General features: G+C 49.1%; 1 long non-coding RNA gene across 1 annotated transcript in view; it reads left to right on the forward strand.

Annotated features, from left to right (window-relative positions):
- Positions 1-7877: 7877 nt before the first annotated feature.
- LOC144369874 (uncharacterized) overlaps positions 7878-16377 on the forward strand; it is a 228990-nt gene continuing 220490 nt past the window's right edge. The window contains exons 1-2 of the long non-coding RNA XR_013429709.1: positions 7878-7969; positions 8613-8852. This is a non-coding gene — a long non-coding RNA (uncharacterized LOC144369874). The remainder of the gene's footprint in view (positions 7970-8612; positions 8853-16377) is intronic.

Below are 16377 nucleotides of genomic sequence, written 5' to 3' on the forward strand. Positions count from 1 at the left end.
CTGGTTTCAGGACCATGGGAAATTTATATGAAGTAGGGGTCTCTGTTTAAAGTAACAGAAGTGACCCTGAGTCAGCTTAACTGAGCTGCATGTCTATCAAAGGAGCAGGCTTGTCTGCTGGGCTGCAGGGGGGAGCTGTGCCGCAGGGGGGAGCTGTGCCCGTGTGAGAAGCAAGGCCCTTGGCAGACATGGGGCCAGGAGGTGTCCTTCTCTGTGCTTCTCATCCCCCCTCCAGTGGTCATGGCCAGACCACCTCGGGGCCACCTCCACACGGCAGATGGAAGGTGATTTCCTGCAATGTCCACCTTTGCACTGACGACCTTGCCTGGAGCAGGCCCAGGCTGGAAAGCTGAGCCGTGGCGGTGTTTTCCTGGTTGGGTGAAGATGACACCATGCATGAAATGTTGCTTCCAGTCTTGAAGTCAACGGCTGTCATCAGAGTGGGGATAGGAGCTGTCCAAGATTCAGACACCCTGACTAGTGCCCAGGGCCTCCCAGGATCACGGGTCCTATCTCAAAGCTCAGAAAAATCAGGGTCAAATGACACCTTTTAGTCACTGTCCCTGCACCTGCACATTAGTCATGTGATGCTCTTTTCTTTTCTGCCACTCCCATGCCACCCTCCACAATGGCATGGCATTCCTCATGCCATCACACTGTCCCCACCTGTGAAAGGGGGTGGGGGACAGAAGACTGTCCTGTGTCTCTGCCATGATGTCAGGTTCTTCTCCTGAGGGGACCCACAAGCACCCCCTTATAGGCTCCAATGTGATAGAGAAGAGGTCCCTGGCTTTGCTGGTCGTGTGCACTCCAGACGCAGCAGGTGGCTTCTGGGGTGGGGAGCAAAGTGCTGATGGTCCCAGGCCTGGGCACACACTCGCACCATCTTTGGGACTTTCAATAGACCTCCAATTCAGAGTTTGATACCTACCAGTGAGACAGAAAGGGAACTGAGGCTGAGCACAGGAGAGAGGGACAAACCCAGCCAGGGAGGCTGAGAAGGGACAGTGGGAGGGAGGCGAGTGCGGCTGAGGTACGCTGTGGCCATGCTGAGGGGTCTGCAGAGAAGGCTGGGTATTTCTGGCAGGTTCCCAGCACAGGTTCAGGTCCTGGGAGAGTGCAAAGCAGCACCTGTGTGGGGCAGTGGTTCTCATTTACCTAGAGGCGTGACACCTCTGCTTTCCACAGGACAGGGAAACCCTCTCACCTCCTCTGCTTTGGCTGCCTTCTGTCCAGTCCCTGGCTGTGTTCCTTGGAGACTTGCTGAATGTCACAGAGATAAACCTGCTCCTGCGTGAGCTGGTGGGCCACAGTATGTGCCTGTGGGTCCTGGCACCCAGGTGGACTCGGGGACTTCTGCTGGTCACTGAACAACACTGTACCATCATCTATTTGGGGCGTGATCTATCACTTGCATCCAACTTTAGAAAGCTGAGGCCATTATCTTTCTGTAGTAGCCTTCGGATAATGGCTGTACAATGATTTCTGTTCTTGCATTGCTCTGGGAGAGGGAAACTTCTCAGCAGACATTATTAAAAGGCTTTTAATCCATGAAAGCTTAACCAGCCAAACTGGTTAAGAGCACCAGGGCCACCACTCGGCCGCCGTGCCTGGCGTCTTTATCCAATAGCCGCCATCCGCTGCAATGAAGGTTGCAGATCAAAGCTGATGAATAAATTTTTTTCCAATCTATTTCTGCCAATAGCTCTAGACGTTCATAACCTCTTTTGCTTTCTCCTCCTTTGAGAGCTGAACGAGGGGATGGATGTTCTTTTCCCTCCAGAGTCCCTGAGTCCTCAGAGTCGAATGCTTTGTGTGTTCCCTCCACACACAAGGGACCAGACCCCACAGGGCTAGTCAGAAGCTGTGGGAAACAGGAAGATCCTTTGTGTGTTCAGAGCTTTTCACATAATAGAGTTTGTTATCCAGGTCTCCAAAAAATAATACTAAGCAGTTTTGTACCTGGTTTCTTATCGGGAAGAGGAATTTCACCCCACTTTTGGCTCTGAATTACAGACAGGGGCTCACACACAGGTTCCCAAGATAATGACAGGATGACAATAATGGTGGGCACCTGAGAGTGTTTTCCCATATAATTTGCACACCCGTCATGCCACAGGCCAGACGCAGAGCCAAGTGCTGTCCTTGCACTGTCTCCTCCAGGCTCAAGGGTGCCCAGGAGAGGTCACCACGTCACTATGACGAGGACTGGCCTTTTGGCGGTCAGAGGCAGCAGGCCCAGCTCTGGGGGTCAGTCTGCATTTCACAGGCTGAAGTGCTTCCTCTGAGAACTGGTCAGCCACAGAGGGGCAGCCTCTCTTCAGCCGGAAGGTGGGATTTCAGGATGGCGGACACCACAGTACGCAGTCCACTTATGCAGCACCTCAACAGCTGTGCACAGAAACCCTCCATAGGGAGAGTCAGTGAGCAGAGAGTTCAAGAAAGTCAGATGTAGTGGCTTCCGGGTTAGCTGGGACCCATTCTTATAAATGACAATATTAACTCCATCAGCAGTGTGACCAATTTTTCTTTAAATTTTTTTTTGTGGCCAATATTTCAATCTTTCAATATATTTCTTTCAGTTAATGCCATTGGAGGAAGTGGTAAGAGATTAAACTCTGGATTAAAATGAGAATTAAATTAGGAATTTTATCCACAGGAAGGATCCATTATAAAGCTGTTTTAACCACCTTTCCTGCAGCCGTGGGAGGGAAGCACTCTGCTGCAGGGGTAGAGGAACTCTAGACTCACACACATGCACATTCAATCACAGATTAGAATCAGTGTCAGATCGATTTTCCTTTTGTTGGCTTAATACAAAATAAAGTAAATGGCCATAAAGAAGAAGGAAAGGTTTTCTTCAATAAGAAAGTATTTAAATATGCAAACATTTTGATAGTTAATAGGGAAGGTGATGAAATGGATTGGATGCGTATCTTGACTGAGGGTTCACAAGACTTTTGTAAGAATTTGAGTTAGTGCTGGTGTTTAGTAGTTTCTTCTCTTGCCTTTGGGGCCTGTTTCCCTGAGGACTCTCATGAATTAGCACCAACATTCTTACAGGTATTAGAGGATGTTGTGGCTGAGATGAGACACAGAACTGTAGATACCTAATGACCTGAGGTGGGGATGGTGAGCCTTTTCATGATTCCAGGGTTTTTCTCTTAAATATTTTTCCTTTTCTTTTTGTAGCCGAAAGCAGCATTTTGTATAGAGCACGTTGCTTCTGGAGGCCAGGTGCCTGGGAGTCTCAGGTAAAACCCCCTGGCTGGAGCCAAGGATGATGTTCAGGTCTCGGTGGCCGTGGCCAATGGAAGTGAGTCATAGTGCAGTTTCTCACTTAAACCAGGGGCAGCCAGTTGGCTGGGACAGTCTGGGCAGGAGGCAGCTCCTTGGGGACTGGGGCAGTCAGCTGTCTGGGAGAGGCTGGGCAGCAGGCAGCTTCACAGGGACCAAGTTCCTTCCATTTTAAGGCCCTGCCCTTTCCCAGGGACCCGGAGCCCTCGGCTGGGCTTGCAGGGCCAGAGGTCAGTGCTGATGGGTCACCTTTGACCCTGCAGTGGAGTCTGCTAATGCTCAGCCATTATCCGTTCCCTCCTCTTCCTGGGGAACCTGCTAGGCCCCTTCGTAGCTGCCCACTAGGACCAGGGACTGCTTCTTGCTCCTGAGGTGAGGGCAGAAGTGATGCGTGTCCCCTTCTGATGAGGTGGCCCTTCCCTTGCTCCTTCAGAGGGGGAACACAGGGGAGTGAGAGGGCTCTGAGGCTGCAGAGCTGGAAGGTGCCCAGAGCTCAGGTGCTGTGACAGGGCCTGCAGTTCACTAGGTGGTGTGCTGGCCAGGTGCATAGGTCACAGAAGGGAGGAGATTCACCCATGTCCCACCCAGTGCTGGCTCAGATGAAGCTCCCAGAGCTGGAGCGAATGGACACTCTGAGGGGGCTGGGCCCAGGTGTGGGGCTGGAAGGGACATGCGTTCTGGGGGCCTGGGTGGAGCTCTGTGGTGGCCGTGTCTTTGCCCAAAGGTAAGTTGACATCCTGCCCCCGAGGACAGGACATGAGCTGATTTGGAATCGGGTTTTTGCAGAGTTCGTTAGTCAAGGTGAGGTCACAGTACAGCAGGGATTGCCCAGATGCAGGGTGACCATGTCCTTACGAGGGGCTGGTGGGTGAGGAAGGACACACGGAGTCCTCTGAGGATAGAGGAGGAGGCTGGAGCCAGGCGGCTGGGAGGGAAAGGCTTCCTGGTCTGTGGGCGCCATTGGAGCTGGGAGGGCACAGGAAGGTGCCTGGAGATGTCCCAGAGCATGGCCGGGGCACTTGGCTTAGTCTTTCAGCTTCCAGGACACAAAGGATGGGTCTTTAAGTCACCCGGGGTGTCCAGCTTTGCTCCAGCAGCCACAGGGAGCAGAGGCTGCCAGCGTGGCCATTTGCAGTGCCCAGGCTGGCCAAAGGTGGAGGTATGGCTGCCCGGGGGTGGATCCCAAGGATTCCCTGCAAGAAAATCACCTATGGGAACATGGGAGCTGCTAGGATTCTGAACCGATTACCTGAGGCTTTCATGAAAACCGCCCCCAGCCAGCCCCACCGAGTGGCGCCCAGCAGTGGCTGAGAAGAGCCTGGATATAGAGGCAGGAGTGGAGGGTCATACTGAGGTCCGAGGGCACTAAGCACTGTGGCCTTGTCCTTTGTCTTCCCTAGTCCCTTTGGCATGCAGACCTCTGCCTGGCTGAGTATTTGGCTCAGCAGTTTCCAGGGCAATCTGCAGCCATGTTCTCTGGGTTCCTTTGCCTGCACACCTCGGTCACACGGGTTGGCTCTTGAGGAATCCCCTGGTGCCCTCCACAGTGGCTGTGGCACTTCCAGGTCTGCAGATCCCCGTGAGCGATGCAGGTGGAAATCAAGGAAGAGATGCTCTGCTTTGGGTTTTGCTTTGAAGTTTGAATTTTGCTTTTTAAATTTTTTCTTTATTAGTGAATCAGAGTTAAACACAATAGTGGGCTTTGTTTTGAAATAATCCCACAAGCAAGGAAGATAATCTGCTCCACCTCAGGCCCCCAGCCTCCCCTCCCCTCCCTCCTCCCACCCCGCCCTCCCTGCTTCTCTTCCATCTGTTTATTTATAGTTTATTTATAGTTTGTTTCAACCTTTAATAGGAAGCGGCACATGCTCATATTTAGAAATCACCTTCTTCATCTCCTTCCCACATCTGTATTTCTGAATATTGGCCTTTTCAAAAGCAAAGGATGCTCAAACATTTCAGATTTTTTTTTTTTAAAGCGTTCCATCCTCCTGCTCTGTGCACTCTCTGCTCTCTCCTCTGTGGCCATGGTCCTCCAGGCCCACCAGGGTGTCCTCTGTGGACCTGAGGTGCCGGAGCTTTGGGTTTGTCTCTGCACCTGCAGCTGCTGTACATTTCCTGGGAGAAGCAGGATCTGGCAGGGGCCCTACGGTGGCTTTTCTGTGTGTCCAAAGCCTTGAAAAGCCCAGTTCTCAGGGGTAAGTCATGGCCACCGCCCTGGCCTTCAGGCTTGGTCTCCTCATGGCTGGAGAGTCCCTGTGCTGGGCGGCAGCCCTCCATCCTGGACCACAGGTGGCATGTTAGGTGTCTAGAAAGGGGTTTCCAGCGAACCAGTTTGGAACAGCCTGGTTTATCAAAGACCACTGGTCCATGTAATTTCCCCTCTAACTAAAATGACTCAAGTTACTGTCTTTCAAAATAGTAAAAATTTTAAAGGTGGTTTTTTAATTAGAGTGCCATGGAGAGACAGAGGAGCCTAATAGCCCATTTTATGACTGATCCCACCTGAAGCGCAGGCGGCCATTCTTTGTGGCACAGTGAGACCATCGATGTCTGTTCTTCTCTTCTCAGGCTGAGTGCTCAGCTAGAACCTTCCATCCGATATTCACTCTCCCTTCTTCCTCCCTTCCTTCCTTCTTTTCTTCAGGGAGAGGGATGCTATTCTACATAGTAGAAAAACCAAACATTGCAATAAAAATGGTCCTGTGTTTATGAAATGTATCAGTTTGTTGTCTTCCTTTTGCAAATCACAGAGAATCCAATTAAAACAGGTTTAAACAAACAAGCTGAAGTATTCAGGGGAAGAATGGACTGCAGGTGCAGTAGCATCCAGGGGTTCATCAGGTACAGTCCATCTTATTTCATTTTGCCTTCTGCCGTGTGTGTCCCATGGTCAGACAGGCTCTTCCCTCACGGAACCGGCTCTATCCTCACGTCCCTCTGGGTTTAGATCCAGAAGAACAGAACTGTCCTCAGGGAGTCCTCAAGCCCTGGATGTGTTCTAAATTGCATCCTGGGTGGAAGTGGAGGGGCCTGGGTCCTCTGGACTCACTCCCTCTTAGGCCTTGATCTGCAGAAACGGCAGTGCACACAGCTGCAGGCGGCCAGCAGGTCCAGTGCAGCACTCGTGGACATGGGCAGGCTGTCCCTGCCAGCCTGGAAAGCAACGGGTCAGGGGAGGAGGCGCTGTGTCCATCTGATGGCAGGTTTTTCAGATGTCACAGGAAACCATTTCAGGGCTTTAGATTGACAGCACTGGGGAGAACAGGAACAGGGTGAAGCCTCACTTACAAACCCTCGGGCGACTGGCAGAGCCAGCACCAGACCCCCAGCCTCACGTCTCCCGAAGCACGTGTGCTGTGTGCTCCTGCCGTGAGCCCCACCTTCCATAGGATTTGGGCATATTAGTGCCACTCTCCGAGGCCACTGAGCTTATTTTCTGTGGGCTCCAAGATCGCAAGCCCATTCCCCTAACAACTCCTCTGGTTGGAAGGGTGTGGCTGACTCACAAGCCTTCCCCCTTGATTCCCATGAAGCATTACTCACGGAGGATTTGCAAATGTGCAAATGTGTGCAGACACCATGGAGAGCAGTGAGGAGGTTCCTTGGAAGAAGAAAAATAGAGTGACCATATGGCCCAGCAAGCCCTCTTCTGTGTATATTCAAAAGAATGAAATCAGCATGTGGAAGAGACATCTGTACTCATAGGTTTTCTGCAACATCCTTCACAACAGCCAAGGGACGGACGGAATCCGTTTTAATGTCCTGTGGATGGATGGATGGATGGATGGATGGATGGATGGATGGATGGATGGATGGATGCCTAAGCAAATTGGCAGTTGTACTGTGGAATACTATTCAACCCTGAAAAGGAAGGAGATGCTGGCACTTGCAACAACTTGGATGAACCTAGAGGACATTGTGCTGAATTCCATAAGCCAGGCACAGAAAAATCCGGCACGACCTCACTTACATGGGCAATCTAAAAACGTGAACTTACAGAGGCTGAGAATAAACAGTGGTCACCAGGGGCGAAGGGCGAGGAATAGGTGCTGGTCAAAGCTACATGGGCACGTGTATGCCAGGTGAGTGAGACCTGGAGATCTGCACCCTAACTGCCTGTAGTGAGGATTGTGGTATTTTGCCCTTTAAATCATGTTAAGAGGACAGCTTTCTCTGGTTAAGTATTTTTGCAAAACAAAGCAAAGCACACAGGGGAGCCCAAGGGATTGGCAGAAGGACCTGAGGGTGGCCAGGGTGTTCCAGGTGTGTGCAGTGGCCAGCCCACATAAGATAAGAGCAATTATTTGCTTCAGTTGTGCCTGGAAACTAGGGGGAAAGTCTGTGTTCCAGAGACTCTACTGCACCTGGGAGGGAGTCCAGCCATGAAGGCAGGGGTCATGAAGTGGCAGTGCAGGTGGCTTTTCCAGGGGCCAGGAGGCATGGCTTGGTCCTGAGCTCTTAAGTGGACTCAGCTGCTCAGGCCCAAGCCTTTCCACCTGCCCGGGCCCTACAGGGCCTGCAGCTGTGGGAGATGTGCTGCACATGCGCAGAGACCTCTGGCCATGGGGTGAGAGCTGGGAACAAGGCCCCGCCCAGCCCCTCAGGCCCAATATAAGGTGCAAGGAGGGCTGCTGGCTCTCCTCTTTGCTCTGCTCAACTTGTTTTTATGGTAAGTAGATTAGGAACAAATCCCCTGGTTTTTTTTGGGGGGGTGGTACTGGGGATTGAGCCCAGGGGTGCTTAACTCCTGAGCCACATCCCTGGACCTTTTTACTTTTTTATTTTGAGACAGGGTCTTGCTAAGTTGCTTAGGGCCTCCCTAAATTGCTGAGGCTCACTTTGAAATTGTGATCCTGCCTCAGCTTCCTGAGTCTCTGTGACTATAGCATGACTCTCTTTCTCATGAAGAGGGCTAGAAAGTTGATTGTGGTGGGTTTCCTTTTCATTTGTATCTTCGCTATCGAGATCTTTCTTTTTACCACAAACTGTTCTCTCCAAGACACCCCCACTGGGCATAGGCATGGATCAGAGCCTTAGGTACTTTGGGGATGGTGGGGACAGCCCAGGGGGTGTTTCTGCAGAGCTGTGCTGTGAGCTCCATCCCCCTCCACACAAGGGGCAAGTGTAGGGAGGAGGATATGACCTGCCAGGGCCACCTGCAGAGCTCCAGGTGAATCTGCCCATTAGGTGGGCGTGGCCACAGGGCAGCTGGCCTGGATTCACCCTGCAGACAGCCAGGCCTCGGTGGCCGCACAGTGGGCGGCTGCGCTGGAGGGGCAGTGGAATGAGGCATCCCACTGCTGTACCCACAGGGGGTGTGTTGGCCTGGATGGGGAGCTGACCGGGCAAGAAGACCTGAGTAGTGTGAGGTCCTGCTCTTCTGCAAGGACAGATGCCAAGAGAATTGGAGCAGGAAGCAGGAGAGGTGGCCTTCTCTGAGCAAGGCTGTGCTTTTGGATGGTCACTGAAATGTCCACTAGAGAGCCACCTTCGCATACCCGTCAGGCCCTCCGAGAGCAAGCCATGAGCCATCGAGCATCAGTGCCGATCAGGTGAGACCCACTGCTTCCCTGACTGCCCTGGGATCAGGACACTAGGGACGGGGAAAAACTGCTTAAGGTGGGGGACAGAGGATTTAGAGTCTGACCCCTTGCAGAGCCCAAGGTCCAGCCCCACCAGGTCCTTAGGTGCGCAAGGCGGACTGCGCGTCAAATCAATGTGAATATTTAGGATGTTGGCAGTTGTTTAAATTTATTTTTAAAAGTAGCTTTACTGAGGTAAAATTGATATACAAAGAGCTGCACATGTTGAATACACACAGTTTGGGGAGTTCGGGTGTGCCAAGCACCTGTTGACGCCATCCCCACCTCCAAGCAACAGACGCATCTCCAGCACCTGTGTGGGTGGCGCACCTGTGCAGGTGTGGGTGTTGAAGGGTACTCGACAGGAGAGCAACGCTCCTGACAGTTTCTAAGTGAATGATCCCCTGTTTTTAACTGCAGGCATGATCCTGTGGGGTGGATCTCTAGAAATTGGCCATCTAAGTTAGCTGAAACTTTGTACATTAGTAGGCTTTATTTTTACAGAAGTTTTGGATTTATGGAAAAAGGGAGCCGACTCCACCATTCTGATAGAGTCACTTCCCCTGCAATTTCCCCGTTATTAACATTTTGCTTGGCTGTGGTGCATTTGATACAAGTAAAGGACCAATATTGACACATTATTGTTAGCTAAAGTACATAATCTATTCAGGTTTCCTTAGGTTTTACCTAATGCCCTTTTTCTCTTCTGGGATCCAATCCAGGAGACTGCCTTACATTGATTTGTCATGTCTAGTCAATGTAATTTTGAATTCCAAATTGAGACTGATTATCTTGAAGATATCATAAGATTATACATTATCTTGCTGTTAAGGTTTTGGTAGCTATTGTCATGAAGAAATCCCAGATCTCAAGAGGAGCACAAGGTAATTAGTGTCAGCAGACTTATTTCCTTGTGGTGCCAGGGTCTGGCTCTCTTTCCTGGTCCCTGGGAGCCCTTGGCATCCAGCCAAAAGAGCAGGAAGCACAGGAAGGCGCCTGGATCCCCAGTCACCCAGGCCAGGGCACGACAGCTGTCCACTCCTTCACTCACTCACACGCATGAGAGAACCAGTGCATGGTGGAGCCTGGCGGTAGGGAGCCATGTGCCCCAGGGTGGGGAATGGGCCTGTGGGAAGTCCTCTCTGCCACATAGTGTGGGTTAAAAGTCCAAGGGGCTGGCTGAGCTTTTACTCAGAGGAGAGCATGGGGAAGGGGTTAGACAAATCTAGGCAGGCTCCTGGAAATCTTGGAAGGGGGAGAGCGTGGTGCATTGTGACACAGTGAGGGGATGGGCCATGGGTTTGGGCAGGGTTGACATGTCTCCCGGTAGGACTGGAGAATTGACCAGATTCCAGATCATGGTGTCTTGTTTCCATGGAGTTTCCAATTTAACCTCAGGGTGATAAGGTGACATTGGAGTGTTTTAACCTGTGAGTGATGTCATTAGCTTCATAATTAAGAAATATACTGACCAGGTATAAGATAAACACGTACTGGGGACCTCATGTCCAGCAATGTGGCTGTAGCATTGATATTGTCCCTGTTTGTCTGAAATAAACTGAGTAGTTCCCAAGTACTCTCACCACCCCGCAGAAAAGAGGAAGTGATGGGTGTGCTAATTAGTTTGATTACAGAAATCATTCCACAGTGGAAACTTCTAGGATGTAGTTTCTATTTGTCCCTCATACTCAATAAATATGGACAAAAATGCAGAATATGAGGGTCACAGGGTGGAGAATAGACTGGGCAGAAAGGGCTGGATGAGCTCAGCCAGCCAACGCAGGGTATCTAGGAAGGAAGAGGTGCCAGAGAACAGATTAGACGCCATGGCGGTGGAGGGAAGTGGGGGGCGAATGTGCTCCTCTGTCCCAGCACCAGGGAGGCACTGGCCCAAGTCCCACCCCTCAAGGAGCCTCTCCCTTTGTGCTCCCAGGGATTGGGATGGACTTATTCAGCGTTCCATCCCCCTCTCCATGGAAGCTAAAAGCCCCTCAATGAACAATGCACCACTGTTACCTTGCACCACTGAGAAAGAATGATGCCAATTGCAATTTTGAGACCCCATCAAATGCACGACGCATCCCATTATCAGTAACATTGGAAAGTGAAGGAATTCTCGCTAGGTAACTTACTAGAATGGAGAATGGAATTCCCTGGTCATTGTGTCCTTGGCTGTGTCTCTGTAGCTAGCCTGTGAGTTCTGCAAGGGCGCAGACCACGCCTTCATACTTCTGTAAACATCTCGGGCCAGCTTTAAACCAGGAGCATGGTAGTTGTTGCATAAAGATAAACTGAGCTACAAGGAGACAGTGTGGTGGGGAGGAGCTACTGTTTCAGTGTTAGGAGGGCATTTTATAGTTTGGAAATGAGGAATCTGTATATTGTGGAGAAAAAGTGGCAAAAATATCAGTACCAACTTGCGTTTAAAAATAAAATTGAGATGACTTTAGAATTCTGGAAGAGTTGCCATGTTCCCATACATCCCACATACAGCTTGCTATGTTAGCATCTTCTAAAACCAGAGAACAATAGTCAAAGAAATTCATCGAGGTGTGCTAATAGTGACTGGATGACAGATTTATTTGGAATTGCTTTTCCCACTGTGTGCCTTTACATTCTAGTAGGAGCCGAGTCTCCTTAGGCTCCTGTGATATAATGTGCCATACTTCTGCCATTCTCATTCTGGGAGGGACTGAGTGCTTTCCTGGGCCTTTGATGGTTCCTAATTTTGCGGCTGGGTGGCTGGTGGTCACCCCTCTTGGTCTACTGCAACTCTACGTCCAGAAGTTCCTGTCCTCGGTGGGTCTCCTGAGTGCTGGATGGATTTGTGCTTTGTTAGCTCTGTCTTAGGAAGGAGTCAAAGTCCCTACTTCTGAGCAACCTGTGAAATTAACAGATAAAGATTCACTGAATTTCCAAATGTTCCTTTGAAAATTTTCATTTTATATAGATAATATCAGAATCTTGGATGAAATCTAAACTTGGGCGCTAATGGATTAAATTTAGAGTTTTGCTTCACTCCTTCAGTTATTCTCTGGCTTTTGATGCCTCTCATCACTTCAGGCAAAGAAAGGTGAATTGTAAAGACAAATGTTCCCCTCCCCCCATGTTATTCTAGTTTGAGGGAAAGCTAAGTACCTTGTGGAATCAGAGGGTGGAGAAAGCAAGCAAGACAGCAAGGAACTGTCTGGTGCTTCTTCATTTGCTGCTTTTGGCCATTCAATATTTCAAATTAACAGAGCAAAACAAATAGAAGCTCAAGGCTGGTGCACACCCTGGTACCCTGGGGAGCAGGCAAAGGTGTCAACATATTTGTAAGTTTGTTTCCCTTTTAAAGTGATGTATTGAACCAGTGGATTTCTGAGCCACAAATATTGATGACCATTCCAGGTTTTAAATTCATGACACCATAGTTAATGACCCCGATGATCAATAGGCATTACTTGCATTTTTATTTTCCTATAAAGTCAACCCAGGAGGGAAATAATAGAAGAAGCCTCCTGTTTAGCCTGACCAGTGAATACAAGGATCTTTTTACATTGACAACTCAAATGATTACTCTGTGCCTAAATTCTCTTTGCATTTGATCTTTAGTACAATGATGATCAGATTAGCTGACAGTCACTGCATAGAAAATGATAGATTCTCTGCAACGAGGTGGGATTTGGGGTGCAATTTGCAACTCAAAAACTAAATCAATTCATCCTAATGGATTATATTCTTTCTATTTACAAAATTGAGATGAAACTATTTTCATAAAGCAGTTCTTACTTGCCTGGTTTAGCATACACTTCCAAATTTGTGCTCTTTGATAATGAGAGAGGGGAGGAAGGAGGAGGAAGAGAACAGAGTAAAACTGAAGCTCTGAGTGTGGGTCCCTCACCCTTGAGTTGCAGGCGCCCCTGGGCTACCTCCACCTCCTATATTTTAACCCTTTCGGGTTGTGCAGAGCGTCAGTCTCCACTTGAACCTCTTCCTGCTGTTAATAACCTAAACTCCATTTTTTAAAAATTCACATTTTGTGTTTTACTGGAAAGTCAAACTTTTTCCTCCTTTTACAGTGATTGTCCATAAAGACAAAGGGATGAAGGAGATCACCAGATGTCTAAGAAAAGATAAAGGATTTAGGAAATGAGATTGAGAACAGAGAGGGACTGCCAGGCTGCAGAGCTTGGGTGGCCTGTGAGACCCTCTCAGCCTCCAGAATGCAGGGGCCAGAAACAGCCCCGCTGGCCCCTGTCTCCAGGGTGTTGGTCAGCACCCTCGCTGTTGCGGATGGTGAGGTGCAGACCCACCCCATGGGCCTCTGGCTGAAATGTGCACTTTTTATGTGGGTGTTGAAGTGTGCTTGGAGGAGACCTCATTCCCTCTCACTCCATGATTTTTAGGAGCAGGAGATGTTGAGGAAGCTCCGTGGTGATGGTGTGGTGTAAATTATGGTGGTGGGTCTTGTCCTGCTCCATTGCTGTCCATGGGTCTTAGGCCCAGAACTCATTCATGGACTTTGAATGTTGAAATTTAACTCTAGGATGATAGTTTTTCTTTTTTAAATAAAGATTTCATGCTGTAAAGCAATGATTCATTCTTAGAAATATAATGATCTCAGTTTCCAAATAGATCCCTTGGCTGCAAAGGTCATGAGAGCTTTGGTACAATTTTAGGGAGAGGATGCTTCCAAATGCATCTTCCTCTGGCCTCAGAGGAAGGGTGATGTGTGGGTAGGAATGGTGGATTTCGTTTGTCAGGGCAAACTGTGGTGTAAGCCTCCCTGTGCTGCCTCTGAGGGCAGGCACAGCTCAGGGACCAAGAAGAAAGGTGGGTGGTAGCAGAGGGTTCATGCAGGTTTATTGAAACCTGGTTCCTCTGGCCCACATAGAGCTCTCAAATTTAAGCATCAAAACTTAAGTCATGTTTAAGAGGAACCTTCTATAAACCTGCCTCATCTGAGCAGAACACCGTGCGTACTCGTGTAGTGTATGTGTGTGTGTGTGGTGGGGGGGGCGTTCAGTGGTCACTGGTGATTTTACTGTGAAAGTACTGGACACATCCATGGCTGTCTTTCTAAGTGTCTGACCTCCCATGAGTAAATCTTTTGAAAGCTCCTTTTCCATTGTTACGGATCTCCCCTTCATGGTTTCTACTCTCTATGCTCATGGAGGGGCTTTTGTTGGGACAGTGCCTCCGGTAGCTTCCTGGGGAAGGTAGAAGCAAACCTCTGCCTGAGAAACTGTGTAACCTGTGTGCCCGAGTAGTCACGGCCACCTGTGGCCTTTAAATCCCAATTAATGAAAATTAAAAATCTGTCCCTCATTTGCACCAGTGCCCCCTGTAGTGCTGAGTGACACAGGTGAGGAGTGGTGATTCCTGGAGAGGCCAGAAGCTCAGCCAGGGGAGAAGGCTCTGCTCACCTGGCTCTGTGACTGGCACCCGCTGCCAAGCTGGCGAATAATCAAGCAATTTGCACTTGGCGGTGTGTCCACAGAAGTAAAAATTGGTTCTGAGGCTTAAAGGACTGCTTGTTTTGTTTTATCCAAAGTGTGTGAGAGTGAATCCTCAGGCCTGGTAAGTTTGTTCTGGCTTCTAGGTTTTGAAAAAACGGCTTTTAGTCATTTTATTGCATAGAGTGGTCCATCTCTTCTCACTGGATGTCCTCCTTCTCCTCCTCCCTTTTCCTCCTCCTCATTCTCCCGCCTGCCTCCTCCTTTTCTTCTTCCTCCACCCTCCCCCTCTTCCATCTTCCTCTTCTCCTATTCTTCTTCCTCTTCCTCCTCCTCCATTCTTTAGTCATACATGACAGTAGAATCCATTTTGGTAGAATTCACAAGCATGGAATGTGTCGTCTTCTAATCAGGAGCCTGTTTGGGGGATGTGCAGAATGGTGGAGTTCCCGTGGTGTGTTCATGGCTGGATCTTCTGAGGAACACTGCTTCCTCCCCTGACAACCCTGTGTTCTGGGAGTTTCCGGAGGCCTCCTCCCCAGACATCCCAAGTTAGGTCCTTCCCTGAGTTCTGCTGTGTGGCCAGGCCAGGGGCCACAGGCTCTGGAGCAAGCCATAGCCACCTCTTTGTGTGCTTCTGTTTCCTTGACCTTCTTTCTTTTCCTGTCTTGGAATTCTGTGAGCACCGTCCTGACAAGTGGCAGCACCATGCAAATCTCTCCAAATCTACAGCCCACTTGCATCTCCCTGGCAGTTGGCAGATGAGGATGTTCTCATGTGGGGGATTCGCTTGAAGAACCCATATAACGTTGCTTTCTCTTCATATTTTGAGGAGGAATTTTTTGGGTAAAATTTTTAATTCTGCTCATTTTGTTAAAAAAAACAAAAAAACAAACCTACGTTTTATATTCTTAATATTATGATGGGAATGTTCCTGTAATCCACACCTTGACTTTAATGATACAAACTACTTTATTTCCATTGCTAATGAGAAGGCCATTTGGAAAATATTTTTGCTTAATACGTCTAATTATTTCTCTGGTTGAATGGGAATTTTGCTGTTCTAGAAACCTTTTAAGACTAACCAGAGCCTGACTGTTCCTCAGAGGTTCCCTTGCCTTCCACAACCTTTGTTCTTTCCAACAGCCTAGAGAGTACCGCACGTGCCGCCTCCTCAAATGCTTCTGAGTCTACGTCTCCACAAAAGGAGTCTCCCTTTTGTCTTTCTCTATCAGCATTTTATTTCTTAAGACTGGAAATATCAAACCCTGCATATGATTATTAGAGTCTTTAAAAATGTCTTACCACCTCATAAATTCTAATTCTCAAACCTGGCCTTTATTAAGGGCCACACATGTGCTTTTGCCATGGCATTTGGACTGTGCACTGACTTTGTTTGAGGGTTTTTCTTTGTGACGTGAGGAGCTGTGATCAACAGAAAAGTGAATTATTTAACATATTGCCCTGCGACATGCTCATTGTCAGTTGAGACTCCCCGAGGTGACAAAGTGGGAACGAAGTGAGATGGGGACGGCTCTGCACACACTGTAATGCACTTCACAGAAGGAGAAGGGGAGAGGTGCTGTGGTAGGGCCGTCAGATTTGCCAAATAGAAATGCAGGACCCTGGTTAAATCTGGAACTCGGGTAGATATGAAAAGGGCTAGTGCAGCACTCTCCTCGGGGATACCTGGGGTGAACTTATAGAAACATTCCTGCTTTATCTGAAATTTAAATTCAGCTGGATGCTCGGGACGTTGGCTAGAAACCCTATTTATGGTGAAGAAAGTATTTGGAAAAGAAAATAATAGCTTAATAAATATATTTCACATCTACAGTGTCTTGGCAGATAGTTTAGGAACATAAAATGACTCTGCAGAAGTGAGGACGAGGAGCAGCTGTGAAACCAGAATAGATGAGATACAGAGCTAAGGTCCCGGGTGATGGCGACCCGTCCTTCCCAACTCCCTCCCTGAGGGTGGGAGGTTCTGGACTCTTGGATGCGCAGTGCCTCCTGTGCCATGAGGCCTGTGGGTGGGCAGTGAGGGCAGTGGCAGC

Source organism: Ictidomys tridecemlineatus, chromosome 2, assembly GCF_052094955.1.
Source record: "Ictidomys tridecemlineatus isolate mIctTri1 chromosome 2, mIctTri1.hap1, whole genome shotgun sequence".
Lineage (NCBI taxonomy): Eukaryota > Metazoa > Chordata > Mammalia > Rodentia > Sciuridae > Ictidomys > Ictidomys tridecemlineatus.